General features: G+C 46.0%; 1 long non-coding RNA gene across 1 annotated transcript; it reads left to right on the top strand.

The window, feature by feature from the left end:
* Positions 1-2,257: 2,257 nt before the first annotated feature.
* LOC310794389 lies at positions 2,258-20,493 on the top strand. The gene is made up of 3 exons (XR_014553563.1): positions 2,258-2,344; positions 3,097-3,169; positions 20,148-20,493. It is a non-coding gene; the product is annotated as an uncharacterized lncRNA (long non-coding RNA).
* The last annotated feature ends 643 nt before the right edge of the window (positions 20,494-21,136 follow it).

Genomic DNA, 21,136 nt, shown 5'->3' with positions numbered 1-21,136 from the left:
TCGCCTATAGGGGGCACTATAGCAGCATTCAGTAGCTGTATCTCACAAACTGTAAGAGCGACTGTTCCCAAATTGGGTACATAGGTTCATAGAGTACTCTTCTAATCTGGCCTAAAAAATTATACCAATTGACCTCACGGTGGCGCTATAGCTGCCCTCTTTACGTTTTGGTTTGTAAGTTTTGAACCATAGCTTCTACGATCAAAATTCTTTCTGCCCTGGTTTCCTTGGCTCCTCCCGCTTGTACTTACAAAGGCCCGCACATTTCCCGCCCACAACTACTTAGTACACCCTAGCAACGATCTACGAATGCCCTATACCGATGAGCCGAAAACACCATAGCATCCAGTTAATACACCCTTGCAACGGCCTAAACATGTCCTAGCTACACATTGCCGATTGGGGCTGTATTGATACTGGATGGGAGGGCGGGGTCTAAGGCAGGGGCGGTGCAAGGGGGGCGGAGCGTCACGGGGGAGCAAGCACAATCAAATTTGCTTCAGCAAATTTAGCCCGTTCTAGTTTCTTGTTATTGTGTTGTTGGCTTTGAGTGTTCAGGTGTCTGTGCTGTAAATCCTGTTCAGATGCAGGTGAGTGTATGTCTGGTCTTTTGCACATGTGTGCTGTGAGGGGGGCCCTTCATACATCCAGACCCAGGGGCCCCTCATGTCATAATCCACCTAGGAATGTTCAGAATTGTCCACAAGGATAAATGGGTGTATTTCATTTGATGATAGTCAAATAAACAGACTGAAATCAAGTTTGAATATTTATTTACCATTAGTATGACATGTTTTAAGCACACATTCAAGCACAGGAGGAGGAAGAACCGACATCACGGTGGGTCAGTGGTTACCACTGTTGCTTCACAGCAAGAAGGTCCCGGGTTCGAACCCCGGTCTGTCCCAGGTCCTTTCTGTGTGGAGTTTGCATGTTCTCCCCGTGTCCGTGTGGGTTTTCTCCGGCGGCTCCGGTTTCCTCCCACCATCAAAGACATGTTAATACTCCTGTCAGTGCCCCTGACCAAGGCAATGGCAAAAGACCTGGAGTTGGTCCCTGGGCGCTGCACTGTGGCTGCCCACTGCTCCTAGTTCTAGGAAAGTTCCTAGGATGGGTCAAATGCAGAGGATGAATTTCCCCATGGGGATGAATACAGGATAACTTCACTTAAAAAACGTAAAATAATTCATTCAAGGCTAACCTTTACTGTACATTTTAAATGCTGCATGTAAGATTCATGTTTTCATTAGCTCAGCACACACTTCAGACACTCACACATTTCAGGTACTGTAGCTTAAGCCTCCACATAACAGTCAAGTTCAGCCGTATCCAGCAGACACACATCTGCTCTCTGTGTGGACATCTTCACCTCACAGTGGATCAGGCCCGAGGGCGACCCCCCGCTGTTATCAGTTATATATACTCTTTATAAACTACCTCTAGCGGTTGGAGGTAGTTTATAGGCTGGAGTCAAGCCTATGTAGCCTACTGTACAGTACATGTTACTCTGCCTCAGAATAGCCTAGTTCATATTAATGTCACACTACTGACACTTATTAATATCAGATCACGCTCCAAGAAGACTTGACAATGATTTTATTGCTTATACAAATTCTAACCACCTGTGTGGGCCATGCTGGAATTGCAAAAACATGAGAAAAGGATCCGATATTGGTGGTTAAGACTTAATAATGACACCACAACTGTTCATTTAAAATGAGTTATTTCTCTAAATCTGGCTTCAAATGTCCCACATTTTTCGACAGCGCACATCCCAGCCCTGCAGGTCCTCCCCGGGATATGTCCCTATGCCAGAATCAAAGCTACTCCCCTGAATAGAGGCCAGTGTGAAGGATATAATGGGATGTGTGGGAGCAGTGGCCAGTGGAGGGAAATAAACTATAGCCTACTGGTCCGTTTTTGAGAGAAACTGGACTAATAATGAACAAGACTGTAATGGAGTAGGGAAACATTGGATTGATTAGTCCAGAAGGAGGCGGTAATGCAACATCTTGGATGCCAATCGCCGTAAAACCAAACAGAAGAAGAACAACAACAACATCAAGACGATACATTTTCCCCATGATGGCGAAGGTATGACCCGCCCCTCTGCCTCTGATTAGCCTAGTGCCAAACATTCATCCAATCACATCCGCTTGGCCGAGTGCAGTCAGCCAATCAGAGGCAGAGAGGGGCGGAACACGCCTTCGCCATCATTGGAAACAAATATCGCTTCCCGGACAATAGACCAGGAGGACTAGGCCTCTGATCAAGGTTTATTTGTGCTCCGAGTCCGATCCAGTCTACAACCTTCGCACAAGCAAGGACAACTTTGGAAACGCAAGTAAGGCTGAATCATCTTGCAGAATTAGATATAGACTACGACTAGTGCATATAACGTGTGCACACCCTCTCTCTCTCTCTCCCTCTCCCTCTCCCTCTCCCCCTCTCTCTCTCTCTCTCTCTCTCTTTCTCGATCTCCGTTATTAGACGTGATCCCAAATTCTCTCATGTCCATCGAACTCAAGAAAACCCTTTGTTCTCTCTCTCTCTCTCTCTCTCTCTCTCTCTCTCTCTCTCTCTCTCTCTCTCTCTCTCTCTCTCTCTCACACACACACACACACACACACACACACACACACACACACACACACACACACACACACACACACACACACACACACACAGCCTATAGCCTACTGTAAAATTCAGCCGGAGTTGTTTTGATTCTCACTGTTTTGATATAATTAAATTAATACAATAAATCTAATTAATTGATCGATTGTATTCTGCTTATTGTCTTTCATTTATCAGAATGACTTTTATTGGCACAATATGCAAGATTACATAGCCTACAAGGAATCTGTCTTAATGTATTCATTGAAATCATCCTCTGCTATTTAAGAACTCACAAATCTTCAACCTTTAGATTGTAATATTTGTATACGGTACCTTCAAACCTATGATTATCTCAATAGATTTTAAGCAACATACCATTCAATTTTGAACAATTTCCTAAAGAGTTTGAGACTCCAAATTATAAGTAAATTGTATATGACTGATTTAATATCAATTTAATATCGGCTGTATCTACAGAGCTGCTTGGTGGGAGGACAGACATCTGGCGTATGAGGGGAGGAGCATTGTCAAAATGAATTCTTCAGAAGAGGTGAGAAAATATCACTGTTGTATCACTGATGTTGTAACACACACACACACACACACACACACACACACACACACACACACACACACACACACACACACACACACACACACACTGCCTCATGTGAAGCCCTTTTTGATAGGCACTTGTTATAGACCACTGAGTGCAAGCATGAATATTCAATGAGCATTGAATATCTTGAGAATATCTGTAACATGTTGGATCACGTGTCAGATTCTAGCAGGGAAATGTATTTCATGGGTGACTTGAACATTGATTATTTCTCATCTAAGTGCCCTTTCAGGAAAATATTAATAACTGTAACTAACGCATGTGGTTTGTATCAAGTTGTGGACAAAGCAACAAGGATTTTTATGAAATGTGATGGTACACAAACAGCAACCTGTATAGTAGGGCTGTGGCGATTCACTTATCTCCCGATTCGATACTATGTGGAGGAAAAATTCACTGCAATGCCCTGCTGATTGCTCAATAATGAGATATCCGTTTTAAATGTTCTTAGGAGGTTTTATTCCACAAATATCTCCGTGCACGGAGGTCTCCTCTTGACTATATTTGTCAATACAAGAGCCACGAGTCATTGTTACATCTCCTCATATACTGAAAACCAATGATGCCCGCCCTCCACCTTGGAGGGCAGTTCATTCAACCTCTCTCCAACTCAGTACTTCTCCATGACGTCCATAGTTAATCTGATGTTCACTAGAATACATAACAAATGTCTATTCCCACAGACACTTCCCAAAACAAGACACAGGTTCCCACAGGAACTTACATGTTCTCCTTGAACAGCAATCTTCCACATTGATGAAGAACACAGTTCACAAAATACATCTTAGAATTGTCATAATTAATAATTAATCAATCAATACACACTTGATCAATAATTTGCCATGACAACTATCACGATTCTTGGGTGCCGATTCGATTTATATTGCGATTCTTAAAGGAACACTCCGCCCATTTTCAACCAGCTTTATATCATTAGAACATCAGTAGTATATCAGAAAACTGTAAACGGTTTTGAAGTCTGTCATTTAATTTGACAGTTATTGAGTGTTAAAGTGTGGACCAGTGACATCACTGGTCCACACTAACTCAAATGAATAACTCATTAACTCAAATCAACTCTCAATAAGTGTCAAACTATTCATCATTCATCTAGTTTGACAGTTATTGAGAGTTGATTTGAGTTAATGAGTTATTAATTTGAGTTAGTGTGGACCAGTGATGTCACTGGTCCACACTTTAACACTCAATAACTGTCAAATTAAATGACAGACTTCAAAACAGTTTACAGTTTTCTGATATACTACTGATGTTCTAATGATACAAAGCTGGTTGAAAATGGGCGGAGTGTTCCTTTAAGTATTGCGATTCTACGATTATTGCGATTCGATATTACGATTTATTGCGATTTTTGTTTATTTTTTTCTTTTCTTTTTTCAGTTTGTTTGCTTTTTTACACTAGATTAGAACATAGGAAAAGTTGAATCATACACTAGAGACTGTATATTATATCATGAGTAGGGCTGGGCGATATACCGTAGTTAAAAACAGGGGCGGACTGGGATCATAATTCAGGCCGGGCATTAGATACCAAGCAGGCCAGGCCGATATGGGCCGACGCGCGTGAAATTTGAAGCCAGATTTGGGCCGTTTGAAGTCCAATTTTACAATGAGATGCACCCACTTTAACCCTGAAGTGTAATTATTACTTCAGACTAACTAATAAAGTAATAAAACCACTAGTAAACCAGTAGGCGGCCTCTGGCCTGCTGTTCAGTGAGTGGCCTGACTGCAAGCACCCAAAAAAAATAATATATATATATATTTTTTGCGATTATCGATTCTGGAATAAAAGATCGATTCAAAAAATCGTGACATTAAAAATCGCGATACTTAGGTGAATCGATTTTTTCCCCCACCCCTACTGTATAGACTACATTTTCACTAACAAAACTGAGCTATGCTCAAAACCTGTATCCCTAGCTGTTGGTTGCAGTGACCATAACTTTATTGCTATAGTAAGAAAAACCAAAATGCCTAGGCTTGGTCCTAAAATCATTGTAAAAAGTTCTTTCAAGTTGTTTAACACAGAACAATTTATTAAGGATGTTAAAACTGTAAATTGGACTAAAGTGTTAGCACAAGAAGATCCTGATAGAGCACTTGATGAATTTGACGCCGTTTTTACACCACTGATGGATAAACATGCACCATTGAAGAAGTTCACAGTCAAGAACATTAGAACACCATGGTTGGATTCAGAATTAAAGGAACACATGAAACAACGTGACGAGGCTAAACAAAAAGCAAACACATCAGGTGAGGGATTAGACTGGTATAAATATCGAAAATTAAGGAACTTTGTTAAATAAAAACAAAAATAAATTGTACTATCAAAATAAGTTTAACTATATTAAAAATAACTCTGAATTATTATGAAATACTCTTAATGAGCTAATGGGGAGGAATAGAAAACAAACGCCAGCTTTTTTAGAATCAGATGGATGCTTCTTAACAAAACCAGTTGACATTGCTAATAATATTAACTCATTGAGTGCCAGCCACTTTTGGAGAACGGACGCTCCCAGTGCCAGAGTTTCAGAGCGTTTTCAGTGATTTCTCGAGGCCCACAGAATATTGTGTGATATTACTATGTAAACACCGAACACGCACAAAGAACGATGAGACTCTCTTCTATCATCTGCAAAAAAAAGTTTATTGATACCATTTTCCGTTCTTTAGTTATGAACCGGAGAAGATAGGTTGTTTTGAGCAAAAAGACACGTTTCAAATTAGAAGCTGAGATATTCCGCCTTTTGTGAAAATAAGCATTTCAAGCACATTCACTGAGTCTGAAGCTAATATTTTCTGATGTAGTGACGTGGTGTAGTTGTGTGGTGCCCTGCGTGCCCCACCCCCCTCTCCCCCCCTCAGCTGCAAACTCCTCCCCACACTAACACACAGCCTCACGCACCCAGTCTATTTTCGGAGCGCTCCGTTTTTGTGCGCCGGCTCCCAGCGCGACAAGGAAATGCCAAACCGGACTGCAGGGAAAGGTTTGGCCCTTCGGCGTCGGGTGCTGCCTTTCTGGCGGCTAATCGTGTGGAGAAACTATTAGGGCTGTGGCGATTCACTTATCTCCCGATTCGATACTATCACGATTCTTGGGTGCCGATTCGATTTATATTGCGATTCTTAAGTATTGCGATTCTTAAGTATTGCGATTCTACGATTATTGCGATTCGATATTACGATTTATTGCGATTTTTGTTTATTTTTTTCTTTTCTTTTTTCAGTTTGTTTGCTTTTTTACACAAGATTAGAACATGGGAAAAGTTGAATCATACACTAGAGACTGTATATTATATATCATGAGTAGGGCTGAGCGATATAGTTAAAAACAGGGGCGGACTGGGATCATAATTCAGGCCGGGCATTAGATACCAAGCAGGCCAGGCCGATATGGGCCGACGCGCGTGAGATTTGGGCCGTTTGAAGCCCAATTTGGGCCGTTTGAAGCCAGATTTGGGCCGTTTGAAGTCCAATTTTACAATGAGATGCACCCACTTTAACCCTGAAGTGTAATTATTACTTCAGACTAATAAAGTAATAAAACCACTAGTAAACCAGTAGGCTGCGCCTGGCCTGCTGTTCAGTGAGTGGCCTGACTGCAAGCACCCCAATTTTTTTTTTTTTTTTTTTTTTTTTTTTTGCGATTATCGATTCTGGAATAAAAGATCGATTCAAAAAATTGTGACATTAAAAATCGCGATACTTAGGTGAATCGATTTTTTCCCCCACCCCTAGAAACTATGCAGACAGACAGACAGAGGCAGAGAGGCTCAGTTGTGGGCGCGGATTGACTGCTGTTCGCAGCCAACGTCAGCTGCAGCCAGAGCCATCTATATGGCTCTGGCTCTGGCTTCGCTGAACTCGCACATGGACCGAGCGGCCATGAGACAGGGAGGGACAGCCAGGGGCTGTGTTAGCTGTCAGGCTACTCTGGCGAGTCGCGACGGCCACAGGGAGTGTGTGTTCTGCCTCGGGCACAACCATGCTACAGATGCCTTGCTTATGGCTGACTTTTGCCAGGCCTGCAACGGTTTCACCCTGGGCGAGCTGCGGGAGAGAGCTTCGCTCTTTCTCCACGGACAAAAGCTCAGCCACGCACCTCCAGAGGGAGGCGTTGCCGACGGGTCCGACCGCTCGGTCGGAGAGGAGTTGCCCGACGAGCAGGCCTTGCCGGTCCAGCCTGAGCAGCAGTCGCAACGAGGCTCGAATTTCAGTTGGGGGGATGAGCCCATCGATCCCGCGTTGCAGCGGGGTGGGCTCTTCCAGTACGACCCCATAGTCGCCCCCCCTCTAAACGCCCCTCAAGGGGAGCTGTCAGGCGAGGAGGATTGGGACGGTTTAACCATCACCTCCTCTCTGGCAGGGGCCCGCTCGGTAACGAGCGTCAACGAGCCCTACCAGAAGCAGTTTCAGGGGGTGATGTCTAGGGCCGCGGCGAAGCTCGGCATCGCTCGGACCGAACCACCCCCGCCCCCCGAGTCAGTGCTGCTGGGATGTTACTCCCAGCCACGCCAGGCGCCACAGGCGCCCCGCCCGAAGCCCCTCTTACCCGTCTGTATAGACGTGGTGCGAGCGGTGCAGATGAGGTGGGAAAAGCCTCAGGAGGTCAAGCCGCTCTGCGCAGGCATGACTCCGTGGTCGGCGTTAGAAGGGGGGATACGCTCGCCTTGGCCGCAATGCCTCCCCTCGAGGAAATGGTGGCCAGACACCTGGCCCCCAATCCCGCGAGGCCCGCCTTGCCGTCGAGGGCGTGCCAACAAATGGCCAGGCTGGCCGAGAAGGCTTACTTGGCGGTGGGCCAGTCCGCCGCCATGACCAACAACCTGGCTATCCTGCAGGGTTACCAGGCGGTGCTCATGCGGGAGATGCAGAGTGACCCCGCCCCCGAGCTATTTGCAGAGCTCGGGTTGGCCACGGATTGCGCCCTGCGTATGATCGACTGCTTGGCGCAGAACAGCGGGAAGGTCATGGCCTTCTCCGTTCTGACGCACCGTCACCTGTGGCTGAACCTCACCCAGCTCCCTGAGCAGGAGAAGAGGAGGCTACTGGGGGTCCAGATCTCTCCGGGGGGACTCTTCGGTCCTTCCATGGAGGATTGGGCACAGCGGTTGGAGATGCGGCAGCGAGATTCCGTGGCGGTCAGGACCCTCATGCCTATGAAGCAAGGAGGGGGGGATCAGCGGTTCCAGGTGCAGGCGCGTTCGCAGAGTCGCCCTCCGGGGCCTCCAGTGCCGCGAACCGCCCCACACCCGTGGATACGACTTCCACCTAGGGCACCTCTACTGGAGGCGCCCCACCCAGCCGCTCTGGGCTCGTCCTGGGTCCCACGGCAGGCCAGGGTGCGCGGCCCCCGCCCCCCAAAGCGGGGGGGTGCGCGGGGAGCGCGTGACCAGCCCCGTACTTAGTCACCTCCCGGGGGAAGGGGGGGGGCTATGAGCCCACCGTCGTTGGAGCTCAGCGCTCAACTTCGGTCCGGGACTCAGCAGGGGCCTACCCAGCCCGTCGCTCGCCGGTGCGTTACGCCCGGCGGGGACGGCAGCTCGCCAAGGCTTCGCCTCAGGGCCAGCCTTCGACTTGTAGCTTTAGGGACAAGCCCCCCGTCCTCGGTGCCCAAGGCCCGAGTTCGGGAGGGAGCTCTCCCAGGGTCTCATACCCGCCGTCAAGAGGTCCCCGGGACAAGCCCATTTTCATTGGGGCCATTGTGGGTCGGGAGCTCTCCTGGGGACCGCACGAATGGACATGTCCGCGTGCGGCGGTCGAAAGAGGGCCTTGCCTCCGTGGTCCCCCCAGCCGGCGAAAGTCGCACGGCGGGGGGGTTGCGCCGGTTCAGCACGCTCACAGGGCACGTCAGTAGGCGGAGCCCGCGTGAGAAACCGGCAGGGGGGCATAGCTTCTTATGTCCTGCCCCTCCCGTTTTCTTCCCCAACCAAGATACCGGGTCAGAACCCGGTACCCAACAATATACTCATGACCAAGGGGGTGGGTTCCACCCCCTTTGGCCACAAGAGACCATCTTTGTCCAACAGGCTCGATGCCTGGGAGCGCCTGTGTTCCCCGTCCCCATGGTTACGGCGCACCCTCCAGAAGGGATACGCCCTGCAATTTGCCAAGCCCCCGCCCAGGTTCGACGGGATCCCCGATTCGGCCGTGGAGGGGGAGTCCAGGGACATTCTCCACAAGGAGGTTATTTCGCTCCTCGCCAAAGGGGCGATTCGCTCGGTTCCCGAGGCAGAGGTGCGTTCGGGGTTTTACCACAGGTACTTTGTCGTTTTGGTGAATTTGCCAATTGGTGAATTGGCAAAAGAATTGCCTCGCCCCGGAGCAGACAGCGACATTCCTGGGGCTCGAGCTAGACTCCCGGGCCATGCGGGCCCGCCTTTCGCCGGAGCGCAGGCTCGCACGGTACGTACAGCGAGGACATTGAGTCTGTGTTCCTCGGTGTCGGTGCATCAGTGCACAGTCATGTTGGGCCTGATGGCCTCGGCACTGCATGTGCTCCCTCTGGGGAGGCTACACATGCGTCCGTTCCAAATCTGGTTGCTCGGGCTTCGCCTGGACCCGGCCAGGGACCGTCATCGCAGGGTTCCTCTGACAGGTCAGGCCCGTCAGGCGCTGGCCATATGGGTGGACCCCCGTTACCTCTCGAGAGGCACTCGGTTGGGCCCTGTCCCGCTCAGGTTAGTGATTCGCACCGACGCCTCCCTTGGGGATGGGGTGCGGTGTGCGGGCTTCTTTCGGCGAATGGCCGGTGGGAGGCTCAGGAGTCTCGCCACATAAACGTGCTAGAGCTGGAGGCGATTCGCCTGGCTCTGCTTCACTTCCAGCAGATCATACGTGGTCACCATGTGCTGATTCGCTCTGACAATACGGCGGCGATCGCCCACCTGAACAAACAGGGCGGTGTACGATCGAAGGCGATGAACCAGTTAGCGGCGGGGATTCACCTGTGGGCGTACCCCCGTCTCCTGTCAGTCTCTGCGGTTTATCTGCCGGGACGGCTGAATTACGGCGCCGACCTGCTGTCTTGAGGCTATCCCCGTCATACGGAGTGGTGCCTCCACCCCCAGGTGGTGGAACAAATTTGGGCCAAGTTCGGTCGTGCCCGCGTCGATCTCTTCGCATCGCGGCGCGTGACGCACTGCCCATTGTGGTTCTCGATCCAGGAGGACAGCCCCCCATTGGGACACGACGCACTAGCGAACGTGTGGCCACGGGAGGGGCTCTATGCGTTTCCACCGATCCCCTTGATCCGTCAGGTGTTGGACAGGGTGAAGGAACAACGTCTCCGGCTTGTTCTAGTGGCCCCGTTCTGGCCCAGGCAGACATGGTTTGCAGACCTGGTCTCCCTGACACAAGGCCCGCCCTGGGCGTTGCCGGTGCGGGCCGATCTCCTGTCCCAGGCGGAGGGGAAGGTGTTCCACCCCTCCCCAGGCAGATGGAAGCTAGCAGTCTGGCTCCTGAACGGGACCAGTTGCTAGCCCAGGGCTTGCCCGATAATGTGGTATGCACTATTCAGAGTGCTAGGGCTGCTTCGACCCGCACCCAGTACACGTACAAGTGGCGGGTCTTTTCGCGTTGGTGCACGAGTGAGGGTGTGGATCCAGTGAACTGCAGTGTGCGACCAGTTCTCTGTTTCCTTCAGAGCCTGCTTGACGCGGGTCAGTCCCCGCAGTCGCTTAAGGTTTACGTAGCCGCGATTTCTGCTTGCCACATGGGAATTGAAGGGAGCCCCGTGGGGGCGTGCCCTTTGGTCTCGCGCTTCATGAATAGGGATGGGAATCGAGAACCGGTTCTTGTTGAGAACCGGGTCCCAGTGGATCGATTCCTTGGAATCGTTAGCCAAAATCCTGAACGATTCCACTATCGATTCCATGCGCGATGACGTCACACGCTGCGACACGCAGAGATGGGCAGTATTTGAAATACTTGTATTTGAAATACGTATTTCAACTACTTTTTTGTATTTTGTAATTTGTATTTGGCTGGGCAGAGAAAAATGAGATGTAATTTGTATCAAGATACTTTCAGATCTTGTATTTTGTGTATTTCAAATACATAAAATACATTTTTCTTTTTATTCTCAAATTGACACATGTAAACATTGACACAGGTTTAAACTAAAGATGAAGAAATTAGTTATACTAAAAACAACTAAGTGAACTAAACTGAAACCTGATATGAATAAACAGAGAAATTACTTGTACTAAAAAACAACTAACTGGACTGAACTGAAACCTGATTTGAATAGGAGAAATTAGTTGTACTAAAAACAACTAAGTGAACTAAACTGAACTGAAACCTGATATGAAAAGATGGAGAAATAAGGTGTATTGAAAAACAACTAACTGAACTGAAACCTGATGTGAAAAGATGGAGAAATTAGTTGTACTAAAAACAACTAAGTGAACTAAACTGAAACCTGATATGAATAGATGGAGAAATAAGTTGAAAAAACAACTAACTGAACTAAACTGAAACCTGATATGATTCAGAATAGATAGAGAAATAAGTTGTACTGAAAAACAACTAACTGAACTAAACTGAAAGCTAGGGGTGTCACAATATATCGTCCCACGAAATTTCGCGATAGTAAAACGTCACGATATGTATCGTTGAGATGAAATCTCATATCGTGAAAAAAAAAAAAAAAAAAAAAATTTTTTTTTTTTTTTTCCAAAAATAGACAAAGAAACGTCTTTGTTTGTTGAAGTTCAATGTGTGGAAAGTAGTTCAGTTGAACAAGTCTCTGAAGAGACACATGAGAAGTTATACAGGAGAGAAACCATTCAATTGAGTTTCTGGCAAAACTGTTTACTTGACAGGAAAAACTGAAGATGCATAAAAAATAGACTAAGAAAAGTCTTGTTGTTTGAGTTTGAAGAAAAACTGAAGATGCATAATGAGAATTTATACTGCTGAGAAACCTTTTAGTTCAAAGTAAATCTAAGTGACGGTGTAACTCATTCTATTTCAAGATAAGTCTTATCTCCAATCTCATGTTTTTTCTAGTTGTTATTGTAATAACAATTTCCCACAACAGCATGTTTTGTATTTGTGCATTTCAAATAAAATACTACTTTTCCAGTCATATATTGTCATTATTCAAGTTTAAAAAAATATTGTTAAAATCGTATCGTATCGTATCGTTATCGTGAACCCAGTATCGTGATACGTATCGTATCGTGAACTGAGTGTATCGTGACACCCCTACTGAAAGCTGATGTGATTCAGAATAGATTGAGAAAGAAGTTGTATTGAAAAACTAACTAACTGAACTAAACTGAAACCTGATGTGAATAGCTGAAGAAATAAGTTGTACTGGAAAAAAAAAACTAACTGAACTATACTAAAACCTGATATGAATAGATTGAGAAATAAGTTGTACTGAAAAAAAACCTAACTGAACTAAACTGAAACCTGATTTGAATAGGAGAAATTAGTTGTACTGAAAAACAACTAACTGTCATAAACCTGATTTGAATAGATGGAGAAATTAGTTATACTGAAAAACTATAACTGAACACCAAAGTACCCTAATGAAAATCAAAAATGTCTTTCTGTTGCTACAAGGATGTCTGAGCTTCACTGTGCATAATGATGGCTGTGCAGATTTTGACACTAGAATGGTGTTACCACTGCTGATAGTGGAAAGTTGTATTCAGTGAGTGGTTGTTCTTTAGTAATTATGTTCTAGATAGCCAGGTTGTTTTGGATTTTGTTTATGAATCAGAAGGAGGGGAAGTCATTTTAAGGATGTAAGGATTTGAACAAGAGTCCAATTTCATGGAAGGCCTTTTTTGTTTGAGATGCAGTTTCTCATCGTTCCTCTCACCGATTCACAATTTCACAACCTTAGACAGGATGTGCATCAGGGCATTCAATTCCTGAAATGTAACCTTTTCTAGTTGTATAAATATGTTTGCACGTTAAATAAATACTGTGACGACAAGTTACTGACATGGTGGTGAATGTGAAGTTGTTTAAAGGGGACCTACTATGCCTTTTACCTATTTCAGTTATTTATATATTATGTTATGATGTCAGATATCTATGGCTAAACATAGTCAAAGTTCCAAAACTTGAGGTTAACATGCAGAAATGCTGCCTTTAAGTCAAAAGCCCTCACAGAAGGTGATTAACAGCTGAGCTGAAGGAGAAATTAGTTCTACTGAAAAACAACTAAAACTAAAATGGAAGAACTGCAGTGTGTTAGGGAGTACACATACTGGCCCCTATCGTTGCATCGGCGCTGTTTCTAGGCCGAGCGCCTGGCGCAGCGCAAATCAGTGGCCGTGGAGCAGCGCACTTGATATCGTCGTGCTGGCGCTACACGCAGCCTAAAGCATTACAACCACGCCTTTTAAGCGTAAAATTATGCACCGTCATGCTCATTGGATAACTGAAATAAACGAATCGCACGCTTGCCTTTTTAGCTCCAATTCCAGTGGTCCCGCAAAACCAGACGAAAGCCAAACGCTCTGCCCCCCCCCCCCCCTCCCTTCATCCAGTCTGTCTGTCTCCATTATAGGCTATTATTCCATATTATTATGCTTCTCAAACCAATCTAACTGCAGTTTAAATACTGCAAGCATGTAAATACGCTACACTATAGCAAGATCAAAGTGAAAAGAATGTTCTAAAGGCATCAGCTAGAAAAATATAGCCTATCCCTATATGATGAGATTAATTTTATATTGGTGAAAGTTTGTCCAGAACGATATCGTTTTCTCTCCCCTGCTGCAGGTAGAATGATGCACAAAAATATACCCTACATTATGTAAAGTCATTGCATAAATGTGTTTTTATTGTAAAACTAAATGTGAACTAGGGCCAAGTTATTGGAGCGGACATCACAGTAGAGCACATGACAGTAGAAAGCGTTCCGCAGCGCTTCCGCTGTCACTTATCCAAATCACGTTAAATCGATAAGAGATATATATAGGCCCAGGAGGACATATATGTTTCACATAGGGTGGTGTATTCATTTCGATGTTTCATTTGGTCCAATATTGAAATGTGTACAATTGCAGGTTGTGTTACCATTACACATTAATTTAGATCAACCTTTTATATCTATTTCGCCTCATTTGGTTGCTATTTAGTAGCGAAATGGAGAAGCACAATGCATGCTGGGACATGCCAGGCAACTTACAACTTATTTTTCCTATATGGGAAGTGTGTTGTGCCTGTCTAAGCGAGGGAGTCAGAGAGAGAGAGAGAAGGGTGACCGAGAAGAGGCAGAAGAGCACTGGCGCACTGAATAGGCCTGGTTTCAGAGAGAGACAGAGAAGGGTGACAGGGGAGAGGCAGAAGAGCACTGGCGCACTGAATAGGCCTGGTTTTCAAAGGCGCAAAGCGCTAAATTTACGCCAGGTGCGAAGATATCAGTACGCCGAGATTTAAGGCCGACACGCCCACTTTGGCCCATTCTGGGACTGCGCCATGCCCATTCGGCCTAAAGCGCATTTGGCAGCGTAAAGCCATATTGATATCGTCCCAAAACAGGCGCAAGGCACGTTTTTTTGCGCTTAAGGCCAGTTTTATCGCCGAAGGCCTGTGGGAGAATAGGGGGCACTGTGACAGAGGACTAAAGAGAGGATTTACTGTCTAAGGAAACCAGAAAATTTCACTTTTGAATAGCTGAAATCAGAGAATTAGGACATTTTCCTTAAAGAAATGTCTCTAAATGATTAATAGATCATCAAAATAGGCAATTAATTTAATATTTGGCAATTCATCTATGAATTGACTAATCGTTGCAGCTCTTTATAAGTTTTTATAAAATGTATTTTCATGTATTTTCAAAATACAAAATACGTATTTGTATCTCAAATACATTTTCAGACAGGTATTTTGTATTTGTATTGTGATACATTTTTTGAGCAAGTATTTGTAATTTGTATCAAAATACTTTACGATGTATTTTCGCCCATCTCTGCAGCCTTGTTTTGTTTCCAGCCACCATGGCTCTAGGCAGAAGCAAAACGATGACCACAGTGCCACTTGCAATGCTTGCAAAACCTCTATTTCGTCAAAGGGGGGAAATACTAGCAATATGCAGAAACATTTGTCCACACAGCATGCAATAATTTTGGAGGAATGTCACGTTTTTGATGTGCTACGGAGTGACGATAACGTGGCTAACAGCAGCGCGGCTAACAGCAGCGTCATCTGTTAATAAGGAGAGTAAACTCCTCCAGACCCTGTCTATTGTGTAAACCAGATTTCACCAATACTCCATTTCCATCCATTTAATTTAGAGGATGATGACGTTCAGAGTCAGACTGGTTCAGGGGCTGGTAGTCGCTTTGGGTCAGAGGCTGCAGCGAGTACTTCTTGTGCAGCTCTAGGCTAGAGCCTCTAGCCCCTCCATTCACCCAGGCAGGGAAGAGTAAAATGACCGAGGCGAGGGTAAACGAATGTCCCCGAGCAGTGACTAAGTTTGTCTGACATGCCAGCTAAAGTAAAATGTCCAAAGTTGCATGTTGTCATTCTAACCACTAGTTCTGTTTCATTAATTCCCACAGTATATATTTTCTATAGGGAGATGACAAAGATGCTCAACCCAAAATACAAACCCCCAAACAGAGCCAGTTTAACAGACACACTGATCCCTGCTTGGTATGGGATTGAAAAGAGCAATCTGATCTCAGAGCTGAATAATAATACATAATTATAATAATAATAATCTAAAAGAAAATTAATGTTAATAAACCCGTTTGTACTCTTTTTTTTTCCCCCCTTGCCCAATGAGAATCGTTAAGAGAATCGATAAGGAATCGGATCGATAAGCAGAATCGAAAATGGAATCGGAATCGCTAAAATCTTATCAATTCCCATCCCTATTCATGAAGGGGGCGCGTAAACGACGGCCGCCGCCGCAGGCCGTTTTTCCCAAATGGGACCTGGTTACGGTGCTGGACGGGCTAACGGGTCATCCGTTTGAGCCCTTGGACTCTGCCGATTTAAAGGTTCTGTCTTTAAAGACCGCGCTGCTGCTGGCCTTGTCGTCAGGAAAGAGAGTTGGTGACCTGATTGCCCTCTCGGTGCAGCAGGCCTGTATGGTTTTTGGGGATGATGGGCGCAGGGTTACGTTGCGACCTAACCCGGCTTACCAACCCAAGAGTATTAATGCCGGCTATAGGTCTATGGTCATAGACTTATCAGCATTCTGTCCCCCGCCGTTCAGTTCGGGTGAGGAGAGACGCTTGCACATGCTGTGCCCCGTAAGGGCGCTCTCGGCCTATGTGGCCAGGACGCGTTCATTACGCACTACAGACCAGTTGTTGGTCTGCTTTGGGCAGAAGGCCCAGGGTGGGCCTCTTTCCAAGGATCGCTTATCACACTGGATAGTGGAGGCGATCGCGTTGGCATACTCTGCCATGGGTAAGGTACCTCCGGAGGGTATCAAGGCGCATTCTACACGAGGTGTTGCGACATCCTCTGCGTTGTTGCGTGGTGTTTCGGTGGAGGACATGTGTGCCGCGGCCTCATGGTCCTCTCATCACACGTTTGTCAGGTACTACAGTCTCGACATGTCCGGTTCGCAGTTCGCGCACGCGGTACTGTCGGTGGCAAGAAAGTAGTATCGTTGCCACTCTAATGTGTCAGACGGTCAGGCATGAACGTTGCCGTGCGGCCGTGGTTCACCAACGCCTTCGGGTCGCCCTGTGGGGTGCTCCCGGCAGCAAGGGCGGTTGAATTAGGCACTAGAGTGAGAGCTTGAGTTCGAAACGAAGTAAAACATTAGGGTTGTACTACAACCCAGGTTTTACGAGTGAGAACGAGAGCTCTCACTACCCAGCCTTGCTGCGTCGATGCGTCGTTGAATGCGTCAGATCTCCGCTGGCTGGAAGAAATGAGTGGATATCCTGGAGCTGACAGGATGTGACGTAGTCACGTGGGTGAGGTGGGTGGCCATGTCAGCCCCAGGAGGCACCACGCCACCTACAGGTGGGTGGACGGTTTTAATGTTACCGTAAATTCCGGACTATAAGACGCACCGGTGTATAAGCCGCGGGACCAAAATTGACTATTTTTTTCTTCTATAAGCCGCACCGGTCTATAAGCCGCGGGTGTTTTGATGTTTAATTACCATATGAAAGGGTTCGTGCACAGAGAGGAATGTCGGGAAAGCGATGGCTGTTTGGGGAAGCTCCCATTTATTAACATTTCAACAAAACAAAACAAAAGTCAGGTCACTAATCCCCAGACAAAATCACACAACAATAGGCTATATGTGCAGCAAACCTGTAACCAGAGAAGTCAAGTCACTAATGCTCGTCTTCCTCTTCTTCCTGCGTACTGAAACCACCAAAGTCCTCATCTTCAGTGTCGGAAACGAACAGGTTCAGGGTGGCTTCGTCAACCACTCTCCTCTCTCCTTCATTGTCACTCAAAACCAACGAACTCCTCTTCATCTATAGCTGTGTTTCCATTACAGTTTTTCGCAAAAGAATTGCGATATTTCTACAACTTCGACAATGTACAATTGCGACTTGTAGGCGTTTCCATTGAAGTTGCGTTTGAGTGATTCCCCGTTGCAGCAGCTGCCACAGTGATTACGCACGGGGATCTGCCCCATATCCCGTCCCCTGCATGCTCAAATCCAACCAATGGTCAATGGAAATCCCAACATGAAGTTACAATGCATATAAACGAGCCTGATTATCAATTCAAAAGAAAATGAGTCGCAAAATGTTGCTGGCTGCGTGAATGCAGTCAGCGCGACAGGCAGAGGAAAAAAGGTAGCCTAATAGCCTACAACTGGTCCGATTTAGAGATGGAGGGGGGAAAAGGCTGATTTGGTTCTATAATTGCACCTGAAACGTGTGCAATGTATTAGCCTACTCACAGTCACTGTATTCACTTCAGACAGCACCACCGCACCAGTGTGTGCTTTTCATCCTCTCATCTCGCCGCTGTGCCAAATGCGCGCACACAGGCAGCCTGCTGTCTGTCGAGCAAAGCTTTTTTTTGGTGAAATAATCCTCCAGGGCGCTTCTTGTTAACAGTCCGAGTGAGTGGCAGGTCGAACGTCAAAGGCACTTCATCCATATTTATGATCTGCTCCGGTTCGATGGAATATTCCTTGATCTTCCTTTGTGTGAATTCGCCGAAGTTTGTGATTTTCTCCTGGTAGTCGGGGGAGGGAGTTGATGGGCTTGTGGCCGTTTGCTTACCGTAATTACCATATGTAAGTGGTCACGCACAGAGGGGATTGTTGGGAAAGAGATGGCTGTTTGAGGAAGCTCCCATTTACCGTATTACCGTAACATTTCAACAAAACAACATAACACAACACCACCGTTGTTTATTTTTACAGTGCACACAGTGTCCGCGGTGTGGTGAAAAGAGGGCAAGAGAGGAAATTAAAACAGAAGTGGATTTATAGTTAGAAAGAGTGCTAAAAAAGAGTTTTTTTTTTTTTTTTTTTTTTTTTTTTCTGAAAAAATCCATAGATAAGACGCACCGTTATATAAGCCGCAGGGGCCAAAAAACGGGAAAAAAGCCGCGGCTTATAGTCCGGAATTTACGGTAAGTAATTTTGTGGAGCAAAATGACAATCTTCCATTGGCTGCGTTGCAGCGAACTAGGCACTAGAGTGAGAGCTCTCGTTCTCACTCGTAAAACCTGGGTTGTAGTACAACCCTAACGTTTTCAGAGTGAAAAAAGTCCGCTGCTCAAGGAAGCTCCTGTGCAGCGCTCCGCTAGGCCGCAGCGGGTGTTTGGTGAAGCCGCGGTCTTGCCTGGTGAGAGGCCGTGGGGTATGGTAAAGTAAAGGCGAAATTAATTATGTAAAGGACAAATAATATGAAAATGAATAAGCAAGAATATGAAAATGGATTAAAAAATGCACATTTTAAATTGCATTTTGCAAATCAGCATCAGTCTTCCATTTGTCAATTTAATTAATTTAATTTAAATGGGTCATTTATAAGCATTTTTATTAATAAGGTTTATAAATAGTTTTATCAAACAGCTCATTTAAAAGCATGTTTTTCTTCTAGAAGCCGTCTGGAAGGTGAATATGTAGCCTACAGTAACCTAAGTAAATTACTGAGAATTAGCCTACTGCTTGGATTTATAAAGCTTTTCATAATGCAGGAGACGGAGGGAAAAAAGCACGTTAGATTGTGCACAGAAGAAATCCATGCAGTCAGCAGAGAAATTCTTATCCAAAGCAAAAGATTCCCACCAGGAATCAAAGAACAGACACCGAATTGGGCACTGGGTGGGCAGACAAGACAATCAAATGCCATCTTGAAAGCATTCCTGAATGAACGATGAAGGACTTTTACGCATCGAAGGCGCCATGAAACCATGTGTAAAAGCTCTCTCTCTCTCTCTGCTTCCTTCTGCTGTCCTCTTCCCGACACAACACAGCCCGTCCAATGTACCCGTCTGTAAACGGTGCAGCTGAGCTGATAAATGCCGACTTGTTCAACGAGCAACAGGTTAGCGGATGTGATAGATAACATCATTAGGCTACATTCCCAAAACGAGTGTTATTTTGTGACGAGCAAACTTTTAACGTCAGAGTTTGACAGGGAAATGCGATGCGAGGAGGCACCATGGATGTATTAAAAGAAGGGGAGGCACGCATGGGCTGCAGTGCAGAGTAGTATCCAGGCAGCGTCAAGCCAGCGTAAACACAGCTGCTCACGTTCTAGACCAGATATTGCTCCCAGAATTATTTTACAGCGGGAGCGTCACGGTCTAAAACACTGCATTGGAACAAGTTAGAAGCAATTTATGAGACAGACTACTGTTGTTTATGCGACATAACGTCAGCCATGTGTTTCCTTGGAAATTATGCGATCGTGATTGCACACACACACAGTGCCCCTGCCCTAATTCTTTCTTTGTGTCTTTATAGAAACAGGGAGACACCAACAAGAGACCCAAACACATTCACACTGGAGAGAAGCCCTACAAATGTGACCAATGTGGAAGCAGTTTCAGTCGGTTAGGTCACCTAGAAACACACAAACGCATTCACACTGGAGATAAGCCCTACCACTGTGACCAATGTGGAAGCAGTTTCAGTCAGTTAGGTCACCTAAAAACACACAAACGCATTCACACTGGAGAGAAGCCCTACCACTGTGACCAGTGTGGAAGCAGTTTCAGTGAGTTAGGTAGCCTAAAAACACACAAACGCATTCACACTGGAGATAAGCCCTACCACTGTGACCAATGTGGAAGCGGTTTCAGTCACTCAAGTGCCCTAACGACACACAAACGCATTCACACTGGAGAGAAGCCCTACCACTGTGACCAATGTGGGAGCAGTTTCAGCGAGTCAGGTCACCTAAAAAAACACAAACGCATTCACACTGGAGATAAGCCCTACCACTGTGACCAATGTGGAAGCAGTTTCAGTGTGTTAGATAGCCTAAAAAGACACAAACACATTCACACTGGAGATAAGCCCTACCACTGTGACCAATGTGGAAGCAGTTTCAGTCAGTTAGGTCACCTAAAAACACACAAACGCATTCACACTGGAGATAAGCCCTACCACTGTGACCAGTGTGGAAGCAGTTTCATTGAGTTAGGTAGCCTAAAAACACACAAACGCATTCACACTGGAGATAAGCCCTACCACTGTGACCAATGTGGAAGCAGTTTCAGTGTGTTAGGTAACCTAAAAAGACACAAACGCATTCACACTGGAGATAAGCCCTACCACTGTGACCAATGTGGAAGCAGTTTCAGTTTGTTAGGTAACCTAAAAACACACAAACGCATTCACACTGGAGATAAGCCCTACCACTGTGACCAATGTGGAAGCAGTTTCAGTGTGTTAGGTAACCTAAAAACACACAAACGCATTCACACTGGAGATAAGCCCTACCACTGTGA

The sequence above is a fragment of the Poromitra crassiceps genome, assembly GCF_964638095.1.
Source record: "Poromitra crassiceps genome assembly, chromosome: 20".
Lineage (NCBI taxonomy): Eukaryota > Metazoa > Chordata > Actinopteri > Beryciformes > Melamphaidae > Poromitra > Poromitra crassiceps.
Note: the sequence above shows the minus strand (reverse complement) of the source record. Positions and strands in the feature narration are given on the sequence as shown.